At 44.0% G+C, this 23952-nt stretch overlaps 3 protein-coding genes across 5 annotated transcripts in view; all 3 read right to left on the bottom strand.

Annotated features, from left to right (window-relative positions):
- The window catches only part of XCR1 (X-C motif chemokine receptor 1), a 325532-nt gene that overhangs the window by 86297 nt on the left and 215283 nt on the right, over positions 1-23952 (bottom strand). For both annotated transcript variants that reach the window (XM_081526006.1, XM_081526007.1), the window contains one exon: positions 5580-5760. The gene's annotated coding sequence lies outside the window, so the exon portion shown is untranslated. The remainder of the gene's footprint in view (positions 1-5579; positions 5761-23952) is intronic.
- LOC145520162 (C-C chemokine receptor type 1) overlaps positions 1-23952 on the bottom strand; it is a 243236-nt gene that overhangs the window by 4001 nt on the left and 215283 nt on the right. Inside the window, exons 6-7 of one of the 2 annotated variants that reach the window (XM_081525996.1) lie at positions 5580-5760; positions 2417-2824 (exon numbers count right to left, since the gene is read on the bottom strand). The gene's annotated coding sequence lies outside the window, so the exon portion shown is untranslated. The remainder of the gene's footprint in view (positions 1-2416; positions 2825-5579; positions 5761-23952) is intronic. The other variant, XM_081525997.1, reaches the window with a different exon arrangement.
- FYCO1 (FYVE and coiled-coil domain autophagy adaptor 1) overlaps positions 1-23952 on the bottom strand; it is a 268566-nt gene that overhangs the window by 166940 nt on the left and 77674 nt on the right. Inside the window, exon 4 of the mRNA XM_081525965.1 lies at positions 5580-5760. The gene's annotated coding sequence lies outside the window, so the exon portion shown is untranslated. The remainder of the gene's footprint in view (positions 1-5579; positions 5761-23952) is intronic.

Here is a 23952-nt window from a genome sequence, read left to right as displayed (position 1 = left end):
TCTATGGGGTCGCACAGAGTCGGGCACGACTGAAGTGACTTAGCAGCAGCAAACATTAGGGGACCTCCTTCCCTGCAGGCGCCCTGCTCTGAGGCCTGGTGCCACCAGGATGTACCCCACTCCCTATAAGTCTCTCTGTAGTTAATCTGGAAAATGAATTCTGCTTGAGAGTGATGGAGGCACAGTCCCTTCCATCTACACTGCACTGTGAAATTTCCAAAGTCCTGCCATCAGTATAACTGATCTGACCTAAAACATAGATCAGTAAAGTGAGTGGTACCTACAGCATAATTTCCATCTAAAATCTTGAGAGTCCAGTGCTTCTCCTTCCATTGAACTTAAAGAATGTTTCCTGCTTACAAAGAGAAGGCAGTGGCACCCCACTCCAGTACTCTTGCCTGGAGAATCCCATGGATGGAGGAGCCTGGTAGGCTGCAGTCCATGGAGTCGCTGGGAGTCGGACACGACTGGGTGACTTCACTTTCACTTTTCACTTTCATGCATTGGAGAAGGAAATGGCAACTCACTCCAGTGTTCTTGCCTGGAGAATCCCAGGGACGGGGGAGCCTGGTGGGCTGTCGTCTATGGGGTCGCACAGAGTCGGACACGACTGAAGCGACTTAGCAGCAACCTGCTTACAAAATTCACATTTCTATAGTGGCTTTCAGAGATTAACGCACGGGGCAGAGGGTGTTAGGGCCCCTGGTTGGGAGGTGGTCATTTCCCATCAAATTCATCCCTATGGCTCTCTCCTCCATCTCTGAACTTGCATACACTCGGTCAAGCCTCTTTCTGGAGAAACCCAGGCTGCCACTCACTAAACAAGCTGTATTGGCGATTTCTGATTTCTGCTGCCACTGCCAGTGCAGACAGCTCTGCTTGGCAGTCAACACTTCTGGGTGGGTTCTCAGGCTTACCGTGTTAGCAGCAGGCAGCACAGACAGCAAGGGGTGCAAGGATGAGCTTGTGAGCCCAGTTTCTGGGGAATTTTGGCAAAGGTGGAGGCAAACCGCATCAGCACTGTCAGGGGCCATCTGAACAGAGTCACCTTCACACCCACCCCCACCTTCAAGCCAGTTCACTATTTCCCCACTTGTTGGGCATCAGAAACAGCTCCTGGGCATGTTGTCCCTAAAGGGAGATGGACTGGAGTGAGGCCCTGGAGGCGGGACCCAAGGAGCATGTTGCCATGCCATGTGCTAGTCCGGCTGCAGCATGCTACAGGCCATTGCCCCAGGCCATTGCCCCAGTGGTCCAGCACCAGCGTCCTTTATCCTGGGAGTTGGTGAAGCCTCTGGACAGACAAAGGGCCGTCTGTGGTGGTGGAAGACACCCAGGTCTGGTGGGGTGCAGCAGCTGGCTTCTACTGGTTCATAAGAGCCAGCCGTGTGTAGCTGTTCTGCATCCAGCATGCTGGTGACTTGAAGTCAACCAGAATGGGAATATTTACATATGGGAATTGGCCAACAGTAGTAATCAGGGTACTTTTCTCAGGAGAATTAGCTGATAAACACTTACCAGTGCATCCATGCCCTTCAGTCTGAATAGCCTAGAGTTGTCCTGGAGCCGGAGTGGGGACTTAAGGGTCAGTGAGGGGCACAGAGCCTGGTGGTCGACTGTGCAAACTTCTGGGGATTTCTAATCCTGAAAGTCTGGGACCCTCCAGACCTACTGGAGGAAAGGCTGAAGTAGACACCTCCCAGTAGCCCCCACGTCCCTTATCTTCAGAACAAAAGTCTGACCTTCCTCTTGTTTAGAACAGAACGGGTGCCCCTTGCCCTCCTTTCCACCCCTCACAAGGAGGTCACCTGGCCAGCTGCCTACCTTCTGGGTGAGATCCTACCTCCTCCAAAGACAGCCCATAGTACTGATTTTGGGGCTCCTTGAGTCTAGCCTTCTTAAGAAACTGTCTCAGTATCAAATCATCTTTGCATCTGCACAGCTTTTTCTAATTAGTATTATCCTTTTGCTGCAATTTCCTCTTATACCATGTTTAATCTTTGAGTACATGGGGAAATTTGGCAACTGTCAGTATCTTGAATAGCTTTCCACAGAAAGTACGTTAATAGTGGGCTGACTTTTTAATCAGTCATCAACAAGCAATCATACAAGAAAGTATCCTGTTTTTAGAAAGAACAAGAATCAGCTCGAAACAAAAAGAACACCCTATTTTACATCTGAGCACTCATATAAATCCATCCACCGTCAGTATTGCTACACAAAGCACTGCCTTTCAGATGCATTGCTGGGTACTTAGGTGTTTTACTGGCCCTTAAAGAACTCCCCATCTCTGAGGAGATGGACTGACAAACAAGTCATGTCCTGCAACAGGAGAACTACAGTCCAATCTGGCCATGTGCAAACAACAGTGCCTTCAGAAGTAACTGACAAGACCGAAGAGACAAGTTCCACTTACTCTGGCTTCAGGGGACTGTGTCCACGAAGTGTTTGTTTCTGAAGCTTTTAGATGCCTTATGAATTCAAGGCCAAGGTCCTGAGTGAGTCGGAAGCTCTCAGTTTCCTGTGTGATGATGGAGATAGAACTCCGGGTCTCAGGTTTTCAGAACAACAAGAAGGGAACGAAGATCTTCTTTCTTGTACTGCTGGGTGTCCCGTTCCTGAATGCCAAGTTCACTCTAAGGTTTTTTCCTGCTCACTCAGCTGTACTTCTCCTCAGGCGGCTCTGCTTTAAGGGGATTGGGTGGTGGGGCTGGGTGGAGTTGAGCAGGGTGAGGTAGGTGGCAATGAATGTTTCTGGAGCTTCTGAAGCAATCGAGTTCTTGCCCTCAGTCAGGAGTCTTCCTCTTCTTTTTTTGAAAGATTGCTAATGGAAGGATTTAAACAGGAAATCTGGGTTCTGGGTCTTCAAAACAATCTGGCCCTTCTAGCCCCAGAAGGGCAGGAGGTCACTTCTCTTTGGCACCCCCTACACGCCTGTGCCAGCAACTGCTCACCGCCCCTCTCTGCTCCCAGTCTGCCCCACAAGCCCCAGGGAGCGGCTCTATCATGAAGAGCCTCCTGCCTGGAGAGGACACAGGTCTGTTGGATGGGTTTTGGCTGTCTGGCCCCTCCTCTTTGATCTCACAGATTTCCTTTTTGCGTCTCATCCATGACAACTGATTCTCACCCAGTCCTGTTTCTGCTTCTCCTTCTTGTGGCAATGTCAACATCCTAGAAAGCTTATGCTCTGTGTAATTATGAAGGATGAGGCCAGGCTCCTTGGCTCCAGGGAGCCTGTCTGTCAATGAGGCACACCTTTCAGATTCAAATGCTGCACCAGCAGGTTAATTTCCAAGAGAGGAGATGCAGTGTCATGACCTTGGAGAGCTCTCTGTTGTCTAATCCTGGGACGCACTCTCTCTCTCCAGGGCCAAGGAGGTTGCTTCTGGTCCCAGGTCACATTCAGACACCAAAGCTCAATGAGTGAGCGTCCCACAGATGGACAGAAGGGCCTTTGGGGCGCACAAGTAGCTCCTAGTCAGTAGCCCTCTGCTACCTCCCCATCACCCCATCTCTTCCCCCACCCTCCCACTCTGTTCCTCTTTGTTTGATTTCCTTCCCCAGGCTCTCTTTCCACCACCCTTTCTCACACCATAGGCTCTCTTGGCCCTCCAGGCAGAATTCTACAACCCCTAACCTGAAAAACCACAGGGAAAGGTCCAGTAGTCCCTCTGCTCTGCTCAGCTGCCCCCTTGTGCAGGGTCAGGTTGCAAAGTCAAAGAGGATGTTGTACACATCCATGCAGCTCTCTCTCATTCTGCCCAGATCACCCAAGAGACACTTCCTCCATGAACCCTTCCTACTCTCTATAGCAGAAAGTCATTCGTGACAGGCAGGTGCTAGAGCTCAGCGAGGTTTAAGATTTTGGGGCAGTGTGGTGGTGGTGGTGGTAGAGTTTCCGTTATTCACACTTTATTGTATAGATTGGACATCTAGACAATAAACAGCAAGGCACCACTCAAAATTGCTCAAAAATGAAAAAGAATAGAAACTATAATTTTCTGGGCTTCCCTAGTGGCTCAGTGGATAAGAATCCGCCTGCCAATGCAGGTGATATGAGTTAAATCCATGGTCCAGGAGGCTCCCACATGCCACACACTAACTAAGCCTGCGTGCTACAACTATTGATCCTGTGCTCTAGACCCTGGGAACCCCAGCTACTGAGCCCACATGCCCTGGAGCCTGGACTCTGGAATGAGCAAGGTCATTGCAGTGAGAAGCCCAGGCACTGCAACAAGAGAGTAGTCCCCACTTACCACAAGGGACAGCCCAACCAGCAATGAAGACCCAAAACAGCCAATAAATAAATAAATAGAAACTATAATTTTCTAAAAAAAACCTTGGATGTTAGCTCAGGTTTGGGTACTACTCTCTGATGTTCTCTTGTAATAATCCTTGATTTCACTTTTCACGTGCATCTCTTTTTTTGCGGCCTAATAAACAATCTCAATACTTTGGGGTTTAAAATCACAAGGAGATTGTTCTATGATCCTGTGAGCTAGGCGGGTGCTCCCACATAGCCTCACTCCCACGTCCGATGGTGGGTGCTGCTTGCTGACTGGAGTGCCTCGGTTTTCCATGTGGCTCTCGTCTTCTAGACGGCCAGGCTGGCTTTATGCATGATGGTCTCAGGCATGAGAAGAACCTGTAAAGCATCTTAAGGAAAAGTCTCTGAGGCCACAGAGGATCACCTGTGCTGCAGTCTGTCACTCACAGCAAGTCACAGAGCCAAGCCACAGACAAGGCAGTCAGGAAATAGAATCTGCCTTTTCAGGGGAAGAAATAAAGTCACACTGTAAAAGCCAGTGTGTACCGAGATGGAAGGGCTCTGAAGCCATATTTATTTTCTACCAAAAGAACAGGCTTCCTCTAGCTCCCTTGTCGGGGGTTCCTTGAATTCCTCTCCTCTGATGGGCCTGTCTTCCCCCATCCTTAGCTACTCGCTCCTGTGACCCTCCCTAATCCTGGGATTTTACCATCATCAACATCTGTGTCCTTTTTGTCTCAGGTCACGACATCCCAGCCCCTCACCTCCCATCCACCTTTACTTCTCACTGCCTCTAGCATCTTAGCTCCAGTGGTTCTTTGACCCCAGTGCAACCAGTGACATTTCAATTTCTCCTGACCGTCAGCCTCCTCATGCCCTTACTTCCATCACCTTAAAGTCCAGGGCCATCATTACAGTCCCTCCTGTAAACATATCCCCAACTCCTTCACTCTTTTCTGATCTGGTTGTGTCCACCTGGCACAAACCCAGCCCTGATCAGATCTGAATCCCCACCGGCACCATGAAGTTGAACGTGGCTGGAGGAAACCACACAATGGTACTGACTGGGACCCCCCTAAATTACTGATGGCCACATGCAAAGGGTCCCTCATGCCCATCAATGGCATTTCCCCCCTCTTAGACATTATCTCACACTTTCTGCCTTTTCCTTGAACCTCCAGCACCACCTCCATCATCCTGTCTTAGCTGATGACCTTGTTCTCCACGTCAGTGAGAAAACAGAAGGCTCAGAAGAGACTGTTTACACATCCCACGTCCCTTCTTCCCATCCACCCTTCCCTGGCCCTTCTACCTGCTTCCCTCCTGCCACGTGGATGGATTCTCCATGCTGCAAGTCCATCTCGTCCACGCTGCCTGGATCACATCCTCTCTCATCAGCACGAGGACATCCTTCTAGTCGTCTCCTGTATCACCAGTTTTTTTCTGTCTGCCAGATTATTCCCATCAGTATACACACAATGCTCTTATTTGATCTGAAACAAATAAGTAAAGAAACAAATAAGTTAGCAAGCAAAGTCTGCCTTGATTCCACTTTCAATTCTAATTACTGATTCATTTCTTTTTAAAAATATTTTATTTATTCGGCTGTGCTGATTCACAGTTGTGGCACACGGGATCTTCACTGCGTGATCTGTAAGGTTTGCATGTGTAATGTAGTTCACTGGCCAGGGGTCAAACCTGGGCCTTCTGCATTGGGAGCAAATAGTCTCAGCCACTGGACCACCAGGGAAGTTCATCTAATTACTGATTCATTTCTGCACAGCTCTTTGCAATACTCAAAAGAGCTGCCTTTATTTGCAACCAGTTCCACTTCACCCCAGTTACTAGAACCTGCTCTCCCCTAGCCCCCAGTGATTTTGTCAGGGTCATCAGTGACCTTCATGTGGCTAAATCCAATGGTCAGATCTCAGGCTGCACTGGACCTGACAGCTCAGCACATTTGACACCATTGTTGCTCCCTCTTCTTGATACTCTTCCTCTGTGTGTGCAGGATCCCAGTCTCCTAGCTTTTCCCTCGTTTCACAGGCAGCCCCTTGGCAGTTCCCACTGCTGGTTTCTGCTCAATCTTCCAACTTCTTCCCTTGCCATGCACCAGGCCACGGTCCTTGAACCCCTCTCCTCCCAATCCACACTCACACCTTGGATGGCTCTATTCTCTCATGGCTGAAAATGCATATCCACTCTGAAGAGGCCCAAATGTACATCTCCAGCCTGCCCAGCCCCCTCAAATCTAGGCTCATACCCAACACTCTGCTCAGTGTCTTCACCTGGTTTTCTCAAAAGCTTTGCAAATAGAATTCCTGATCTCCTCTCCAAATTTTATTGTCACTGTCATCCACACCTAGAGGTAAATGGTAGCTCCATTCTTCCCACGGCACCTACCGAAACCTTGGAGTAACACTTGAATCTACTCTTTGAAACCTGACCTGTGATCTTTTTGCAGAATCTGTTGACTCTATTTTCAACATACAAAGACTTCAATCCCTTTTGCTTCACCCGCTGGCCCCAATTTGGTCCAAACCAACCAAGACCACAGTCTCTTTCCAAAACAGCAGCTGGAATGATTCTTCAAGAGTTACTTCAGGTCAGGCACACCTCTCCCAAGTCCTTACATTGGCCCGCAAGGTGGTTCACCACCTGCCCTCCTCCCGTCTCTGACTTCATCTGTTAGTTTCTCCTTCTCTCACTGTGTTCCAGCCAAACTGGCTCCCAGGATGCCCCTGAACACACCAGGCACCTTCCCACCTCAGGGCCTTTACATGTGCTGTTTCCACTGCCAAGATGCGTCCCCCCCCCCACATGCCTGGAAAGCCAGCTCCCTCACCTCCTTCATTTCTACACGTGTGCATATTCTCTAACCATCTTATCAAAATTGAATCTCCTCTTCCCCCACCTTAGAAATCAATGACCCCCTTCCCAGATTTACTTATTACTTCCTGAGTTACCTATATTTAATACATAGCTATTGTCCACTGTTTCCCTCAATGTAATGACAGCTTCCTGAGGGCTGGAATGTTCCCTCTTTTGTTCACTGCTGTAGCCCCACACAGCAGGGACTCAAGAAGCATTTTCTGGCCATGGTGTGCAGCATGTGGGATCTTAGTTCCCTCACCAGGGATGGAACTTGTTCCTTCTGCATCGGAAAGGTGGAGTCTTAAACACTGGACTGCCAGGAGTCCCACAGTAAGCATTTCTGAATGGCTAAATTGCAAGAAATTTAGAGTCAGGATACCCAGAGAGCACATTAGCAACAGCTCTGCAGTTTATCCAGGACCCAGAGCACTCCATCTTTCTAACACACACGGACCAGTGTTGCTCATGGCCACGAGATGGCTGAGCTCATCCAGGCATGATGATAGCTAACAGAAAAAAGTGCTGTCTCTTCCTGCTATCGGTTCTTAGAAACAAGGAAGCTCGCAGCAGTTTTGTAAGAAAACATCTACTTGGGAGCTGGATTCTCTGCAGTGAAACCAGGAGACAGCCCCTCCACCTGGCCTCCCTGGGTAGGGCTAGGTAACAGTGACACAGGGAAGGGATCAGCCCCTTTTTGTAGTTCTTCTGCCTCAGGGAGCTGCTCAGCAGGAAGCAGACACTGGGGGGCAGGATTTGAGAGGCTATGAACAAAGGGGGAGCACTGTATCGCCTCGCAGCCTCTTTCCTCCCCTCCACAGCCTACTTGAATACAGGGGCCTCTGGGGGTGGTTCCTGTCCACAGAGCCCAGATCATAGTCAAGGAGCCCACCAAAGTGGATGCCAAGGGCTGTCAGCAGATGGTGACAGTTCCCTGAAATAGTGCCTACAAGCACTGGGTGCTGGCTCACTGCTAGGCAGGAACTCAGGAAGGAGTGAAGACCGTGAGTGTAATCCTTTCTTTGTACCTCATATCTAAGCTGCAGACCATCACATGTACACGTATGCACCCACTGACCCTCTACCTGCTCTGAGAGCTCTAATTCATGGTTGCTGCAAGCTGGTATTCATTCCCTTCCATCTCATTTCTCACATGTCTATCAAATGCCCTCTTTCCTTGCCTGTTGTTTGTGCTAAGTTTCTTCAGTCGTGTCCGATTCTTTGTGACCCCATGGACTGTAGCTCACCAGGCTCCTCTGTCCATGGGGATTCTCCAGGCAAGAATACTGGAGTGGGTTGCCATTCCACCAAGGGATGGAACCCCCATTTCTTATGTCTCCTGCATTGGCAGGTGAGTTCTTTACCACTAGCGCCACCTGGGAAGCCCCCTTGCCTGTTAGTTCAGTTCAGTTCAGTCGCTCAGTCATGTCTGACTCTTTGCGACCCAATGAACTGCAGCATGCCAGGCCTGCCTGTCCATCACCAACTCCCGGAGTCCACCCAAACCCATGTCCATTGAGTCGGTGATGCCATCCAACCATCTCATCCTCTGTCATCCCCTTCTCCTCCTGCCCTCAATCTTTCCCAGCATCAGGGTCTTTTCCAATGAGTCAGCTCTTCACATCAGGTGGCCAAAGTATTGGAGTTTCAGCTTCAACATCAGTCATTCCAATGAACACCCAGGACTGATCTCCTTTAGGATTGACTGGTTGGATATCCTTGCAGTCCAAGGGACTCTCAAGAGTCTTCTCCAACACCACAGTTCAAAAGCATCAATTCTTTGACACTCTGATTTCTTTATAGTCCAACTCCCACATCCATACATGACCACTGGAAAAACCATAGCCTTGACTAGATGGACCTTTGTCGGCAAAGTAATGTCTCTGCTTTTTAATATGCTGTCTAGGTTGGTCATAACTTTCATTCCAAGGAGTAAACGTCTTTTAATTTCATGGCTGCAATCACCATCTGCAGTGATTTTGGAGCCCAGAAAAATAAAGTCAGCCACTGTTCCCACTGTTTCCCCATCTGTTTGCCATGAAGTGATGGGACCAAATGCCATGATCTTCGTTTTCTGAATGTTGAGCTTTAAGCCAACTTTTTCACTCTTCTCATTCACTTTCATCAAGAGGCTCTTTAGTTCTTCTTCACTTTCTGCCATAAGGGTGGTGTCATCTGCATATCTGAGGTTATTGATATTTCTCCCAGCAATCTTAATTCCAGCTCGTGCTTCCTCCAGCCCACCGTTTCTCATGATGTACTTTGCCTGCTAAGGGATCTCAAATATGAGTTATGGAATGCCTGGATCTACTGTTAACTCAAGGTCAGATCTGTGGGCTGGCTACAGCAGACATTGCCTGGAAGCTTGGTGGTAATGAAGATTATCAGATGCTATCCTCTGACCTGCAGAATCTCAGGATGTGGGGTTGTTGGATCCAGAAGCTATAGTTGAACAAGTCTTCCACATGCTTCTTATTGGTTCTGGAGTCTGAGAATCATGGCTAGACCTTTGCCCTTTAAAGTGTGATGGTAAAACCTGAGTGCTTATCAGAAATGCAGACTCTCATGTGTCACCCCAGGCCTACAGAGGAGAATCTGTATTTTTCACTCCTCCCCAAGGATTTCTTCACACATCCCAGTGTGAGACACTCTTGTCTAGAATGTCACAGTCCAGTGGTGGAGACATCTCCTTGGGTTCAAGAGATGCACCAGAGGAAGGTAGGAGGGGTCCAAAGTGCTCTGCAGAGACAGCTACACTTAATCTGAGTCTATAGACAGTGAGTTGGAGTCTATCAGAGAAGTAGGCAGAGGACCAGGGGGTGTGTTGCCAAAATGGCCTCTGTTCACTGGTGCCAAAGGAAAACACAGAGATAAAGTTTTGGGTGAAGTAGAAAAGAGATTTTACTGCTTTGCCAGGCAAAGTGGGTCATAGCATGCTAATGCCCTCAAGACTGTGGGAAGCTCCTGGAGGAGGTAGTGAGAATTTGTACAGTGTTCAAGGAACAGGGAGTAAGCAGCTTGTGGATGATTAGTGGTTGGCAACAAGGTGAAGTTTCAAGCATCTTTAACCTTCTGGTTTCAGCTAGTCTAGAGTCCATGTTCTTGCCAGGGAACTGTGAGTTTGGTGATCTGCTGTGTTGTAGAATGGTCTAAACTGTTACCAGTTCCCCAGTCCAACAGCTATTCTTCATTTCTACATCTTCACATTGAAGATGATTAACTCTTTGCTGATCATTAATGTTGATCATTAACCCTTTCAGTTCAGTTCAGTCGCTCAGTCATGTCTGACTCTTTGTGACCCCATGGACCACAGCATGCCAGGCCTCCCTATCCATCACCAACTCCCAGAGTCTACTCAAACTCATCTCCATTGAGTCAGTGATGCCATCCAACCATCTCATCCTCTGTCGTCCCCTCTCCTCCTGCCTTCAATCTTTCCCAGCATCAGGGTCTTTTCAAGTGAGTCAGCTCCTTGCATTGAGTGGCCAAAGTACTGGAGTTTCAGCTTCAGCATCAGTACTTCCAATGAACATCCAGGACTGATCTCCTTTAGGATGAACTGGTTGGATCTCCTTGCAGTCCAAGGGACTCTCAAGAGTCTTCTCCAACACCACAGTGCAAAAGCATCAATTCTTCTGTACTCAGCTTTCTTCACAGTCCAACTTCTCACATCCATACACAACTACTGGAAAAACCATACATAGCCTTGACTAGACCGACCTTTGTTGGCAAAGTACTGTCTCTGCTTTTTAATATGCTGTCTAGGTTGGTCATAACTTTTCTTCCAAGGAGTAAGTGTCTTTTAATTTCATGGCTGCAGTCACCATCTGCAGGGATTTTGGAGCCCCTCAAAATAAAGTCAGCCACTGTTCCCACTGTTTCCCCACCTATTTGCCATGAAGTGATGGGACTGGATGCCATGATCTTAGTTTTCTGAATGTTGAGCTTTAAGCCATCTTTTTCACTCTCCTCTTTCACTTTCATCAAGAGGCTCTTTAGTTCTTCTTCACTTTCTGCCATAAGGGTGGTGTCATCTGCATATCTGAGGTTATTGATATTTCTCCCGGCAATCTTGATTCCAGCTTGTGTTTCATCCAGCCCAGCATTTCTCATGATGTACTCCGTATATAAGTTACATAAGCAGGGTGACAATATACAGTCTTGACATACTCCTTTTCCCATCTGGAACCAGTCTGTTGTTCCATATCCAGTTTTAACTGTTGCTTCCTGACCTGCATACAGATTTCTCAAGAGGCAGGTCAGGTGGTCTGGTAGGCCCATCTCTTTCAGAATTTTCCACAGTTTGTTGTGATCCACACAGTCAAAGGCTTTGGCATAGTCAATAAAGCAGAAATAGATGTTTTTGTGGAACTCTCTTGCTTTTTCAATGATCCAGTGGATGTTGGCAGTTTGATCTCTGGTTCCTCTGCCTCTTCTAATACCATCTGAAAGTTCACAGCTCACGTGTTGCTGAAGCATGGCTTGGAGAATTTTGAGCATTACTTTACCAATGTGTGAGATGAATGCAATTGTGCAGTAGTTTGAACATCCTTTGGCATTGCCTTTCTTTGGGATTGGAATGAAAACTGACCTTTTCCAGTCCTGTGGCCACTGCTGAGTTTTCCAAGTTTGCTGGCATATTGAGTGCAGCACTTTCTTTAGTCAGCATTTTACTTCAAATCAAGGACACAAAGGCTTGTTCAACCTCCCTTTTTCTTTTCATACTCCTCAGTCTTGAGGACTGAGAACCAAAAAAGGAAATAAAGTTTTAGATTCCTCAGTCTTGATGACCGAGAACAAGAAAGGGGACAAAGTTTTAGATTGAGATGTTAATCATAAACTTGGTATGGAAACTCAATTTTAGTTCCCTTTGTTTCAATTTTCCCCAACTTTTTGAGAGAATGGGTTGATAAACTGCTCTGGTTACTTCCTGCTGACCTGGGGGCTTAGTCCTGCCTAATTTGGGGAATGGACAGAGTTGAAAAGAATCCTGAGTTTCAAGCTTAGCATCAATATTTTGTATTAAGAAAACATTATCTCTATCTTTGATTGCTTTGTCGTAGCACATGGAGAAACATTCAAAATTATCAGACGTATTACAATGAAGAAAATGTTTAAAATACACCTTCGAAATATTTTTGAAAAGAGTCCAATTTTAGATGGCAATCAGGAAATTAATTGTTGGAGTGTTTACTTTTTACATATATATTTAGTAACCAAGTAGCCTTTTGCTCAGTGGCTATAGCTTGAACTGTCTCATTTGCTATTACTATTTTTAAAGTAGGAGTTTTCATACTTAAAAAGAGGACAGTGAGACCATATGGGTGCAGTTGGCAGCTGCTAGTACATATTGTTTAGAAAACGGTTGATGGTGTTGTGAAGTATGATCAAGTTTAGAGAATTCAGGTTTTCAGTAACTTAGAAATGTGTCTGAACACACATTCATAATAGCCACCTAGTTCCACTTGGGATGTCTGAATGATAGTTATTTCATTTCAATTTTTTAAATGTAATTTTTTAATGGCTGCTGCTGCTGCTGCTGCTAAGTCGCTTCAGTCATGTCCGACCCTGTGTGACCCCCTAGACGGCAGCCCACCAGGCTCTGCCATCCCTGGGATTCTCCAGGCAAGAATACTGCAGTGTGTTGCCATTTCCTTCTCCAGCTAAAGCATGTTTAACAGGCCACAAAAGGCTGGTCTGATCAGCCTAAAGTTCAAATTCAATCATGTACATCAGGACAATTTCCCCATACCTCAACATGTGAAATTTTCTTCCATCATTTCTCCCAATTGCAAATCTTTCCATAAACATCACTGATAATCAAAATATTTTCCCAACATTGCCAAAGTGGCCAAGTTGCCTCCTCTGGGTCCATTTATGCACCTTGATGCTAGGCCTCTTTTTTCCCCCTAGTTCTCCATGTTGAGGGAAAACTAATCAGATATCATTAACAAACTCAGAGGTATATTAATGGGGAAATGCTTTGTAGGCTATGCATTTTATCACTTGCACTTAATTGTCACACAGCATTGTACATGTTGCTTTTAGCAATATACTTAAAATAAGCAGTGATACATGTCATGAATAGTTATACTCTGTGACAACTTCACTACAGAATTTTCTTTTCATCCCGAACATTGGGGTCTAAGTATGCTTAGAAGTAAAATAACTTTCCATGATGATAGGAAGACAAACATTCAGTAAACAGAGCAACTGAACTGGTTGGCTAATTCTTACAGTCCTGGTCCAGACTTATACGTCAGCTGTCTTCTACTGCCGGAGAAGGCAATGGCACCCCACTCCAGTACTCTTGCCTGGAAAATCCCATGGACGGAGGAGCCTGGTAGGCTGCAGTCCATGGGGTTGCTAAGAGTCAGACACGACTGAGCGACTTCACTTTCACTTTTCCCTTTCAGGCACTGGAGAAGGAAATGGCAACCCACTCCAGTATTCTTGCCTGGAGAATCCCAGGGACAGTGGAGCCTGGTGGGCTGCCGTCTATGGGGTCGCACAGAGTCGGACACGACTGAAGCGACTTAGCAGCAGCAGCAGCAGCAGTCTTCTACTGCTGTTGTCTCCTTTTCATCTGGTGTGGGTATCCTTTGGGGTTAACAGTCTTTTCTATAGACAATCCTATGTGGAGGCCCTTCTTCCATAGGAAATATGGAATTAAGAGTCAGTTCCCTTCAGTTTTGTTGCACATGTGCTAGTTAAGAGCACCTTATAAGGTCCTTTTATTTAGCTTGGAGATAGTTTGTTAAATGATATCTTTTCCAGTGTACATAATCTCCTAGTTGAAGGTCAGAAGACATCTGATCTTTATCCAAAGAAAATCACTGTGATCAGACTTAGAAACAAGCTTAGAATATTCTTTTACTAATTCAATTAAACTTTATAATAATGTAACACAGCAACAAGGAGCCGTCCTGGACAGAGATAATAAATACAAAGCCTCAGTACATACAAAACTTCATGATCCACAAGAGTTTAATATTGAAATGTAATTTTCTTCTCTAGATTATCTTTATTTCTATGAAATATAGCAAAATTAAGACTAATTAACTTAAAATAGGTTTGTTTTCAATAAACATGACCAGATGATTCACATGAGTGTAACTGCCCATATAAACTCTTTCAAATTGACTGCACTGGAACTTAATAGGAATCTCAGATTGAATTTTTAAAATGCCTCTAAAGGCCAGAATAGCCATGCCAATGGCTTGCCTTCAAATTCTTCCTGTGATATTTATAGATTGGGTAAATTTGTCTCTTTTCCAGGTTTATGAATATTTAAATTCCTGCACATGCCAAGAGATAGTCTTTCCCATTCACTTGATAAAGTTGCTTAGAACCAAAGGGTCTCTGATTTCTAGAGGAACCAGACAGAGAAAAAAGAAAAATATTATAACTTTACCCACAGATATAAACTAGCAAACTGCTGTAAATAGTAGCTTGAGTAAGAAGGATTTTCTATATATTAAAAGCAAAGATGAAAAAGCCAGTAGTGGACTCACTGGTGGTCCAGTGGTTAAGAATCTGAAGGCAATGCAAGGAACCTGGGTTCTGTCCCTAGTTCAATCACATTTTAGATGTGTAATCTAAAATACAATACAAATGAGCCTATCTATGAAACAGAAACAGAATCACAGACATAGAGAACAGACTGGTGGTTGCCAAGGTAGAGGGGTTTGAAAGAGGGATGGAGTGGAAGGTTGGGTTGGCAAATATAATCTTTTATATATAGAGCGCATAAACAAAGTACTACTCTATAGCACAGGGCTTCCCTGATAGCTCAGTTGGTAAACAACTGCCTGCAATGCAGGAGACCCTGGTTCGATTCCTGGGTTGAGAAGATCCCCTGGAGAAGGGAAAGGCTACTCACTCCAGTATTCTGGCCTGGAGAATTCCATGGACTGTATAGTCCACAAAGAGTCAGACACGACTGAGTGACTTTCATTTTCACTCTATACCACTGAGAACTATACTCAATATTCTGTGACAAACCATAATGGAAAAGAATATTTTAAAAAAGAATGTGTATATAACTGAATCACTTTGCTGTATAGCAGAAATTAACATAACATTGTAAATCAACTATACTTCAATAAAAAAGTATGAAAACTGAAAAAAAAAATTTTTAAAACTTATACCCAGATGTTTAGAGCAGTATTATTTACAACTGCCAAACATGGAAGAAACTGAGATGCCCTTCAGTGGGTGAATGAATAAATAGACTGTGATACATCCAATGAAATATTATTCAGCACTGAAAATAAATGAGCTATCCAGGCCATGAGAAGAAGCTTAAATACATATTACTAAGTGAAAGAAGCCAATCTGACAGGGTACATATTGTATGATCCCAAAGCATGATTTTCTGAAAAAGGTAGAACTATGGAGACAGTAAAAAGATCAGCAGTTGCCAGGGATTAGGCAGAAAAAATGAAAAGGCAGAGCACCTTTTTAAGGGTGATTTTTTAGGGTTATGAAAATGATACCATTATGATAGACATAGATTACTACTCATTTATCTAAATTCATTAGACTGTACAACACCAAAAGTATACCCTACTATAAACTAGGGACTTTGGGTGATGATGAATCACTGTGGTAGGTTCATCAGCTGTGACACTGCTTGGGGGATGATGATAATAGGGGAGGATGAGGGTGTGTGGGGGCAGTGGGTGAACGGGAAGGGTACTCTCTGTACTTTTCCCTGGGTTTTGCTGTGAACTTGCAACTGCTCTAAAAAATAAAGTCCATTAAAAAATCTTATGAGGCCACAGGTAACTTAAAGTTGAAGTAACTTTGCCAGAGGTCCTACAGCTGCACAGTGATGGAGCTGAAGGCAGAGCAGACATGGACCCCCTGTCTCGCTCCAAGGCCTCACCAAATCAATACATTCTGCAGTTTCTATGGATCTGATCAGAAGCTACCTTTCTGTGTGACTTGCCTTTATTCCTTCTGCACATGAATCACCTGTGCAGACTGCAAACCGTCTGGAGTGGGACCTGACAGCCTCCATTTCTAGGGAGCTCCCTGCTAACAGGGATGGAGCAGGTCCGGAGGGGACACTCTGAGTCACCAGGGCTTGTGTTCCTCCTGCACCAACCTACTGGCTGAGTCTCCTACACACACCCTGAGTTTTATCATCAGTGTGTCTTACTGATGCTACCTGCACCCAGAATGTCTTACTGTTGCATCTTTGCTTGTTGAAACTCATCATCTCCCTTAGATATACACATTAAAATCTACTCTTATGATAAATCAGCACCTGACCCTCACCCACCCATGAGAAGCAGAAGTGATTTCTCCCTCTGACGTGCTTCCCTTGCCTTCAGCACCATTTCTTGTAGCGCTTGCTTCTCCTTATTAACTGGAGCCTCCCTGCTCACTGACTGTGCATCTGTTCGCTTCCGCTATTTTGAAAGCACTTTGAGGAAAGGAACTCTATCTCTTTCATCTTTACAGGTTTCTTAACAGCAAGCAGGGCTTTGTACATGGAAAGGAACATGACCTTGCCTTACCCCTTTCTTATTTCCCTGACACTAGCCCTCTCTTCTGTAAAATGGGATGTTTGGACTGCAGTGAGGTTTAAATTAAATGTCATATGTTAAATGCCCACAGTAAGCCCCTGCCTGATAAATACTTATTGAATTGGATTTTCCTCTTTTATTATCTGAATAAGGAAAGGAGGTGGGCATGAAAGTGAGTTAATGACAGAGCCAGGCCTAGTACCAGGTAACTCAACCTTTATTCAAGTCATTCTCCCACCCTATCAAGCTATGGTGTACTTTATTTCAGTTATGTAAGTACCGCCCAGTCATTCATGTGACTAAAATTTATCAGTATTTACAGAAGAAACTTCAGAGAAGGCAATGGCAACCCACTCCAGTGTTCTTGCCTGGAGAATCCCAGGGATGGGGGAGTCTGGTGGGCTTCCGTCTATTGGGTTGCACAGAGTCGGACACAACTGAAGCGACTTAGCAGCAGCAGTAGCACAGAAGAAACCTAAAATATTGTTTCCTGGTTCACATTTCTTGCACAAATCATTGGCTAAAATTCAGATAGGGCTTACAAATTAAAGGCATTGATGTATCCTTACATCTTTGTAAATGGTAAAGTAACATAATATATTGAATAACCATCTATAATGTAATGGTATGTCTATGTAACTCAAAATAACCAAATTTAAAAATAGGAAATGGTTCCAGATTAAATATGATCATATAAGAGAAGATAAATGATTATGATCAACCAGAGTGATTCCCACTCACTGGGACACCTTGACAAACTCTTGATTTCTCATTTGCTTCATCTGTAAAACGCAGATATTATTAATACCAATCCCCTTACTTGTGTCTCATAATTCATGAAATGAGCAAAAATTGCCAATTTATATAAATGCTATAAAATATAGCAAATTGTCTATGCGCAAAGAGTCATTAGCAATAGCTTTGGGCATAATCCAGAGCTGGGGGTAAAGGCAATTTATGTGAATATATAGAAGGTAGAAGTCTTGGGGAGGACCAACGATTAAGTATTTCGCCTACTATTATTATTTTTTAGATTTATGCTCTTTGCTCCAACTGCTCCAGGTATGAGACGTGAGACACGTGTGAGGAGGTCAGAGAGCAGATTGCTTCAGGAGCCACCTTCCCTGTTTTAGAATAAGAGAAGATGGTTTATTTGATGTAGGCACATTGACTGGCAGTGCAGGCTTGCAAATTCCTTCAGTATTAAGTCTGCTAGACTGCATAGGGTGCTGAGTTATTAAACTTTTTCTTTTTCTATGGAAGTACCTGAAGATGACATGCAAACTGAGTTGTGTGGACTCAGGAAAATTCCCTGTAAACTGCATTGCTCATCTAAAAGTGGCACAAAGAACTGCACATTTGTCTGTCTGTATAAAACAAACAGAATCTGGACTTCACTAAGGGACCTGAGGAATAAATTATTCTCTAATAAGTGTTTTTATAATCACAGTGGAAAGGAAGAACTAGGACACCAAAGGAAATGGGACTCTGCCATACTAATCTGTTGGTGGAAGCCTGGAGGAGGAGTGGGAGAAGGAAGGAGTCCACAGCTGTGTCTGATGCCAGAGAGGTTGTGCCTTCTCGAAAGATGGGGAATGTAGAGTCTCTGGGAGGTACCTTATTCTAGACTACCAAGAAGAATGCCAAATCACCCAGGAGGATGGCGTTCTCTCTTAGCTTTTGGTGGATAATCCAAGAACAGCCCAATGTGACTTTCAACTGAGACTCCAGACCTAACGATCTCTGTGCCCTGAAGGTCACAATGTCCACAGGACATGGGCTAATGAGTTGCAGCAACTATGGGACAGGGCACTTGGGCTGTTTGACTTTTGCACCCAGATACTGCTAATGCACGAAATACTTAATCATCTCTCCGGTTGCCTCATTGAATGTTTGCTGTCACTGGCTTATGATCGCAAGCACCTTTATTTTGTAAGGGAGGACAGAGAATAAATTTCATTGACTCAGAGGTGGTGAGGAGAAGAGAAAAGGAAGCTGGAGGGTGATGTGGTCTCTCTTCCCTGTCTAGCTCCCTGGATTGCATCTGAGCCCTGATGTCGGAGGACTAGGCTGCTCTCCTTACAGACTGTGAGATTCTTGCAGGTCTGAAGAATTGTAGGCTGTAGGCTCAGAATTGTCTGTGAGTTACCTGGCTCAGCCCTGGGACCCAGACGGCTGGCAGCCTCACTACAAAGCCCATTAGTGAAAGCTTCAATGATGCTAGCAAGAGGCTTCTCAGGCAGACTGAGTGGGGGCTGGCCGAGGAGGCAGCAGAAGTGCTGTGGTAACAGCATCTAACAGACTGACTTGTGGGCACGTGAGAGGACCCACTTGGGGACCCTTTGAAATAACTCAAGAATATATTCAGGACTGGGCAGAGGGGAAACTTTCAACCTCAATTCAATGTACTTTGGGCATACTCAAAAAAGGATCCACTGATTGCCATGACTAGGACTTCCAAAACTATGTTGAATAATAGTGGCAAAAGTGGACAACTTTGTTTTTGTTCCTGATTTTAGAAAAAAATGTTTTCAGTTTTTCACCACTGAGAATGATGTTTGCGGTGAGTTGTTGTAAATGACCTTTATTATGTTGAGGCAAGTTCCTTCTACGTCCATTTTCTGAAGAGTTTTTTTTATCATAAATGGGTGTCAAATGTTGTCAAAAGCTTTTTATGCATCTACAGAGGAGACTGGCTGGCTATACAGTCCATGGGGTTGCAAACAGTCAGACACAATAGAGCAACTAACACTTTCACTTTTTTCATTGAGATTATCATATGACGTTTATTTTTCAACTTGTCAATATAGTGTATCCCATTGACTGCATAAATTGAAGAATCCTTGCATCCCTGGAATAAACCCCATCTGATCACGGTGTATGATTCCTTTAATGTGTTGTTGGATTCTGTTCATTAGTATTTTGTTGAGGATTTTTGCATCTATGTTCATCAGTGATATTGGCCTGTAATTTTCTTTTCTTGTTATATCTTTGTCTGGTGTTAGTTAGTATCAGGGTGATGGTGGCTTTGTAGAATGAGTTTGGGACTGTTCCTTCCTCTGAAACTTTTTGGAAGAGTTTGAGAAGGACAGGAGTTAGCTCATCCCTAAACATTTGGTAGAATTCACCTGTGAAGCCGTCTGGTCCTTGGTTTTTGTTTTTGTGGGAGATTTTTTATCACAGTTTCGATTTCAGTGCTTGTGACTGGTCTGTTCATAATTTCTTATTTCTTCCTGGTTCAGTCTTAGAAGGTTGTACTTTCCTAAGAATTTGCTAATTTCTTCCAGGTTTTCCATTTCATTGGCATATAGTTGTTCATAATCTCTTATGATCCTTTGTATTTCTGCATTGCCTGTTGTAATCTCTCCTTTTTGTTTTTAATTTTATTGATTTGAGTTTTCTTCCTTTTATTCTTGATGACTCTGCCTAATGGTTTGTCAATTTTGTTTATCATCTCAAAGAACCAGCTTTGGCAGTCCTAGCCATGGCAATCAGAGAGGAAAAAGAAATAAAAGAATCCAGATTTGAAAAGAAGAAGTAAAACTCTCACTGTTTGCAGATGACATGATACTATATATAGAACACCCATAAAGATACCATCAGAAAATTACTAGAGCTAACCAATGAATTTAGTAAACTAACAGCATACAAAATCAATACACATAAATGCTTTGCATTCCTATACACTAACAACAAAAAGTCAGAAAGAGAAATTAAGCAAACAATCCCATTCACCATTGCAACAAAAAGAATAAAATACCTAGGAATAAATCTACCTAAGGAGACAAAAGACCTGTATGCAGAAAACTATAAGACACTGATGAAAGAACTCAAAGACAACACAAACAGAAGCAGCTATATATCATGTTCTTCAACTGGAAGAATGAATATTGTGAAAATGACTATACTACTCCAAAAATTCTACAGATTCAATGCAATCCCTATCCAATTACCAGTGGTATTTTTCACAGAGCTAGAACAAAAAAATGTATAATTTGGATGGAAACACAAAAGTCCCTGAATAGCCAAAGCTATTAGTCAAAGCTAATCTTCAGAAAGAAAAAAGGAGCTGAAGAAATCAACCTTCCTGACTTCAGACTATACTACAAAGCTACAGTAGTCAAAACAGTATGGTACTGGCACAAAAACCAAAAATACAGATCAATGGAACAAGATAGAAAGCTCAGAGATAAAACCGTGCACCTATGGGCACCTTATCTTTGACAGAGGAGGCAAGAATATACAATGGAGAAAAGACAACCTCTTCAATGAGTATTTTGTTGGGAACACTGGATAGCTTCATGTAAGTAATGAAATTGGAACACCTCTTCACATCATACAGAAAAAGAAATAAAAGGAATCCAGATTTGAAAAGAAGTAAAACTTTCACTGATTACAGATGAAATGGATCAAAGACCTAAATTTAAGGCCAGAAACTATAAAACTCTTAGAGGAAACATAAGCAGAACACTCTTTGACATAAATCACAGCAAGATCCTCTTTGACCTACCTCCTAGAGTAATGGAAATAAAAACAAAAATAAACAAATGGGACCTAATTAAACTCTTTTGCACAGCAAAGGAAACTATAAACAAGATGAAAAGACAACCCTCAAAATGAAAGAATAATTGCAAATGAAGCAAATAACAAAGGATTAATCTCCAAAATATAAAAATAGCACATGCAGGTCAAAGTCAGAAAAACAAACAATCCAATCAAAAATGGGCAAAAGATCTAAACACACATTTCTCCAAAGCCATACAGATGGCCAATAAACACATGAAAAGATGCTCAACACCACTCATTATTAGAGAAATGCAAATCAAAACTAGGGCTTCCCAGGTGGTACAGTGGTAAAGAATTAGCCTGTCAATATAGGAGACACGAGAGACATAGGTGCCATCCCTGGGTCGGGAAGATCCCCTGAAGTAGGAAATGATGAACCATTCTGGTATTCTTGCCTGGGAAATCCCATGGACAGAGGAACCTGGCAGGCTACAATCCACGGTGTCACAAAGGAGTCAGACATGATTTAGTGACTAAACAACCATAACAACACATAATAATGCAGGTACATGGGATCTAGAAAAATGGTACTGATGAACCTATTTTCAGGGGAGGAATACAGACCAGAACTGTGGACACAGTGGAGGAAAGGGAGAGTGGGACAAATTGAGACAGTAGCATTGAAACAGATAGACTACCATGTGTAAAAGAGATAGCTAGTGAGAAGTTGCTGTGTGATGCAGAGACCTCAACCTGGTGCTCTGTGACAATCTAAAAGGGTGAAATGGGGGTGGGTGGGAGGAAGGTTCAAGGGGGAGGGGATATATGTATACTCACAGGTGATTCACGTTGTTGTACAGCAGAAATCAACACAACATTGTAGAGCAATTATTCTCCAATTAAAAACAAATTTGAAAATTAATGCTTAGAGGGTAACTTCAAAAAATTAGATACACACAAATACATATAAAATAGATACACAAGGTCCTACTGTATAGCACAGGGAACTCTATTCAATATCCTGTCATAATCTATAATGGGAAAGAATATGAAAAAATATACATATGAATAACTGAATCACTTTCTTGTACATCTGAAACTAAAACAATGCTGTAAATCCACTCTGCTTCAATAAAAAATAAAATGAATTTAAAAAACGGTCCACATCAAAAAAAATCTTTGAAAAATAAATAAATAAACTCTGGGGTGGAGCCCAACTCTGTTTTCTGACCACTCTGTGGTCTGCCAAGTCCCTTTGTGAATCTCAGTTTCCTCATCTATCACATGGGGTAACACCAGCATCCCCACCAACCTTGAGGGGTTGATATGGAGACTGCTGTCAAAAGGACAGGATGGACCACAGGCAGTTGGCAACTGTACTGTGCTTTGCCCATGTGCTGACCGATCATCAGACCAACACCCCTGGTGTTCTCCAACCCAGCCCTATTCTTGAGGGATGATCAGTTCAGTTCAGTTGCTCAGTTGTGTCCAACTCTTTGTGAACCCATGAATTGCAGCACACCAGGCTTCCCTGTCCATCACCAACTCCCACAGCTTACTCAAACTCATGTCCATCGAATCGGTAATGCCATTCAACCATCTCATCCTCTGTCATCCCTTTCTCCTGCCTTCAATCTTTCCCATCATCAGGGTCTTTTCCAATGAGTTCTTCGCATTAGGTGGCCAAAATATTGGAGCTTCAGCTTCAGCATCAGTCCTTCCAATGAATATTCAGGACTGATTTCTTTTAGGATTGACTGGTTTGATCTCCTTACAGTCCAAGGGACTCTCAAGAGTTTTCTCCAACACAACAGTTCAAAGCATCAATTCTTTGGTATTCAGCTTTCTTTATGCTCCAGCGCTCACATCCATACATGACTACTGCAAAAACCATAGCTTTGACTAGACGGACCTTTGTCGGCAAAGTAATGTCTCTGCTTTTTAATATGCTGTCTGGGTTGGTCATAGCTTTTCTTCCAAGGAGCAAGCATCTTTCAGGGATGATAACAGGTGTTATTTGAGAAAAGAAAAGTTTTTTCTACTTTTAAACTACATTGGCAGAATGCAAGGTTAATCATGTTTAAACCTGTTCCTCACTGAGGATTTCTCAGAGACTGTAATGTCCTGTGAATCTCCAAGAGTGTTTTCCACACAGTGTTTGAGAGGCCCTGAGGGCTCCCACACCACATCCTCTGATGGAATGCTGTATTAGATAACACAATGATCCCTGAGTGGAGGACGAAGGTGTCAGACTTGGTGTCGCCTCTGATGTTAATGCTTGGATCACAGGAGATTGGAAGGACAAATGATTTCATTTAACCAGTGAAGTGTTAATGTGGGGTTACAGCCTGGAAGACAGAATGTTCTTGATATCATAAAAACCCCAGGAGAAATCCCCGATGTGCATGATGAATCTGACCAAGATCTCCCAGAGTCACCAGTGCCCTTCCAGAGTCCACACAGGCCACTGAAAGTCACATTTCTAACAAGAATCCTCTGTGAGCATGATTTTCAGAGATCAATTGGCCCATAGGAAAGGCCAACAATGTAATAACAGACACTCAGTTCAGTCGCTCAGTCATGTCCGACTCTGCATCCCCATGAACTGCACCACGTCAGGCCTCCCTGTCCATCACCAACTCCTGGAGTTTACTCAAACTCATGATCATTGAGTCGGTGATGCCATCCAACCATCTCATCCTCTGTTGTCCCCTTCTCCTCCTGCCCTCAATCTTTCCCAGCATCAGGGTCTTTTTAAATGAGTCAGCTCTT

The sequence above is a fragment of the Giraffa tippelskirchi genome, chromosome 9 (assembly GCF_054371585.1).
Source record: "Giraffa tippelskirchi isolate mGirTip1 chromosome 9, T2T-mGirTip1v1.2.pri, whole genome shotgun sequence".
Taxonomy (NCBI): Eukaryota; Metazoa; Chordata; class Mammalia; order Artiodactyla; family Giraffidae; genus Giraffa; species Giraffa tippelskirchi.
This window is presented reverse-complemented; position numbering and strand designations above follow the sequence as displayed.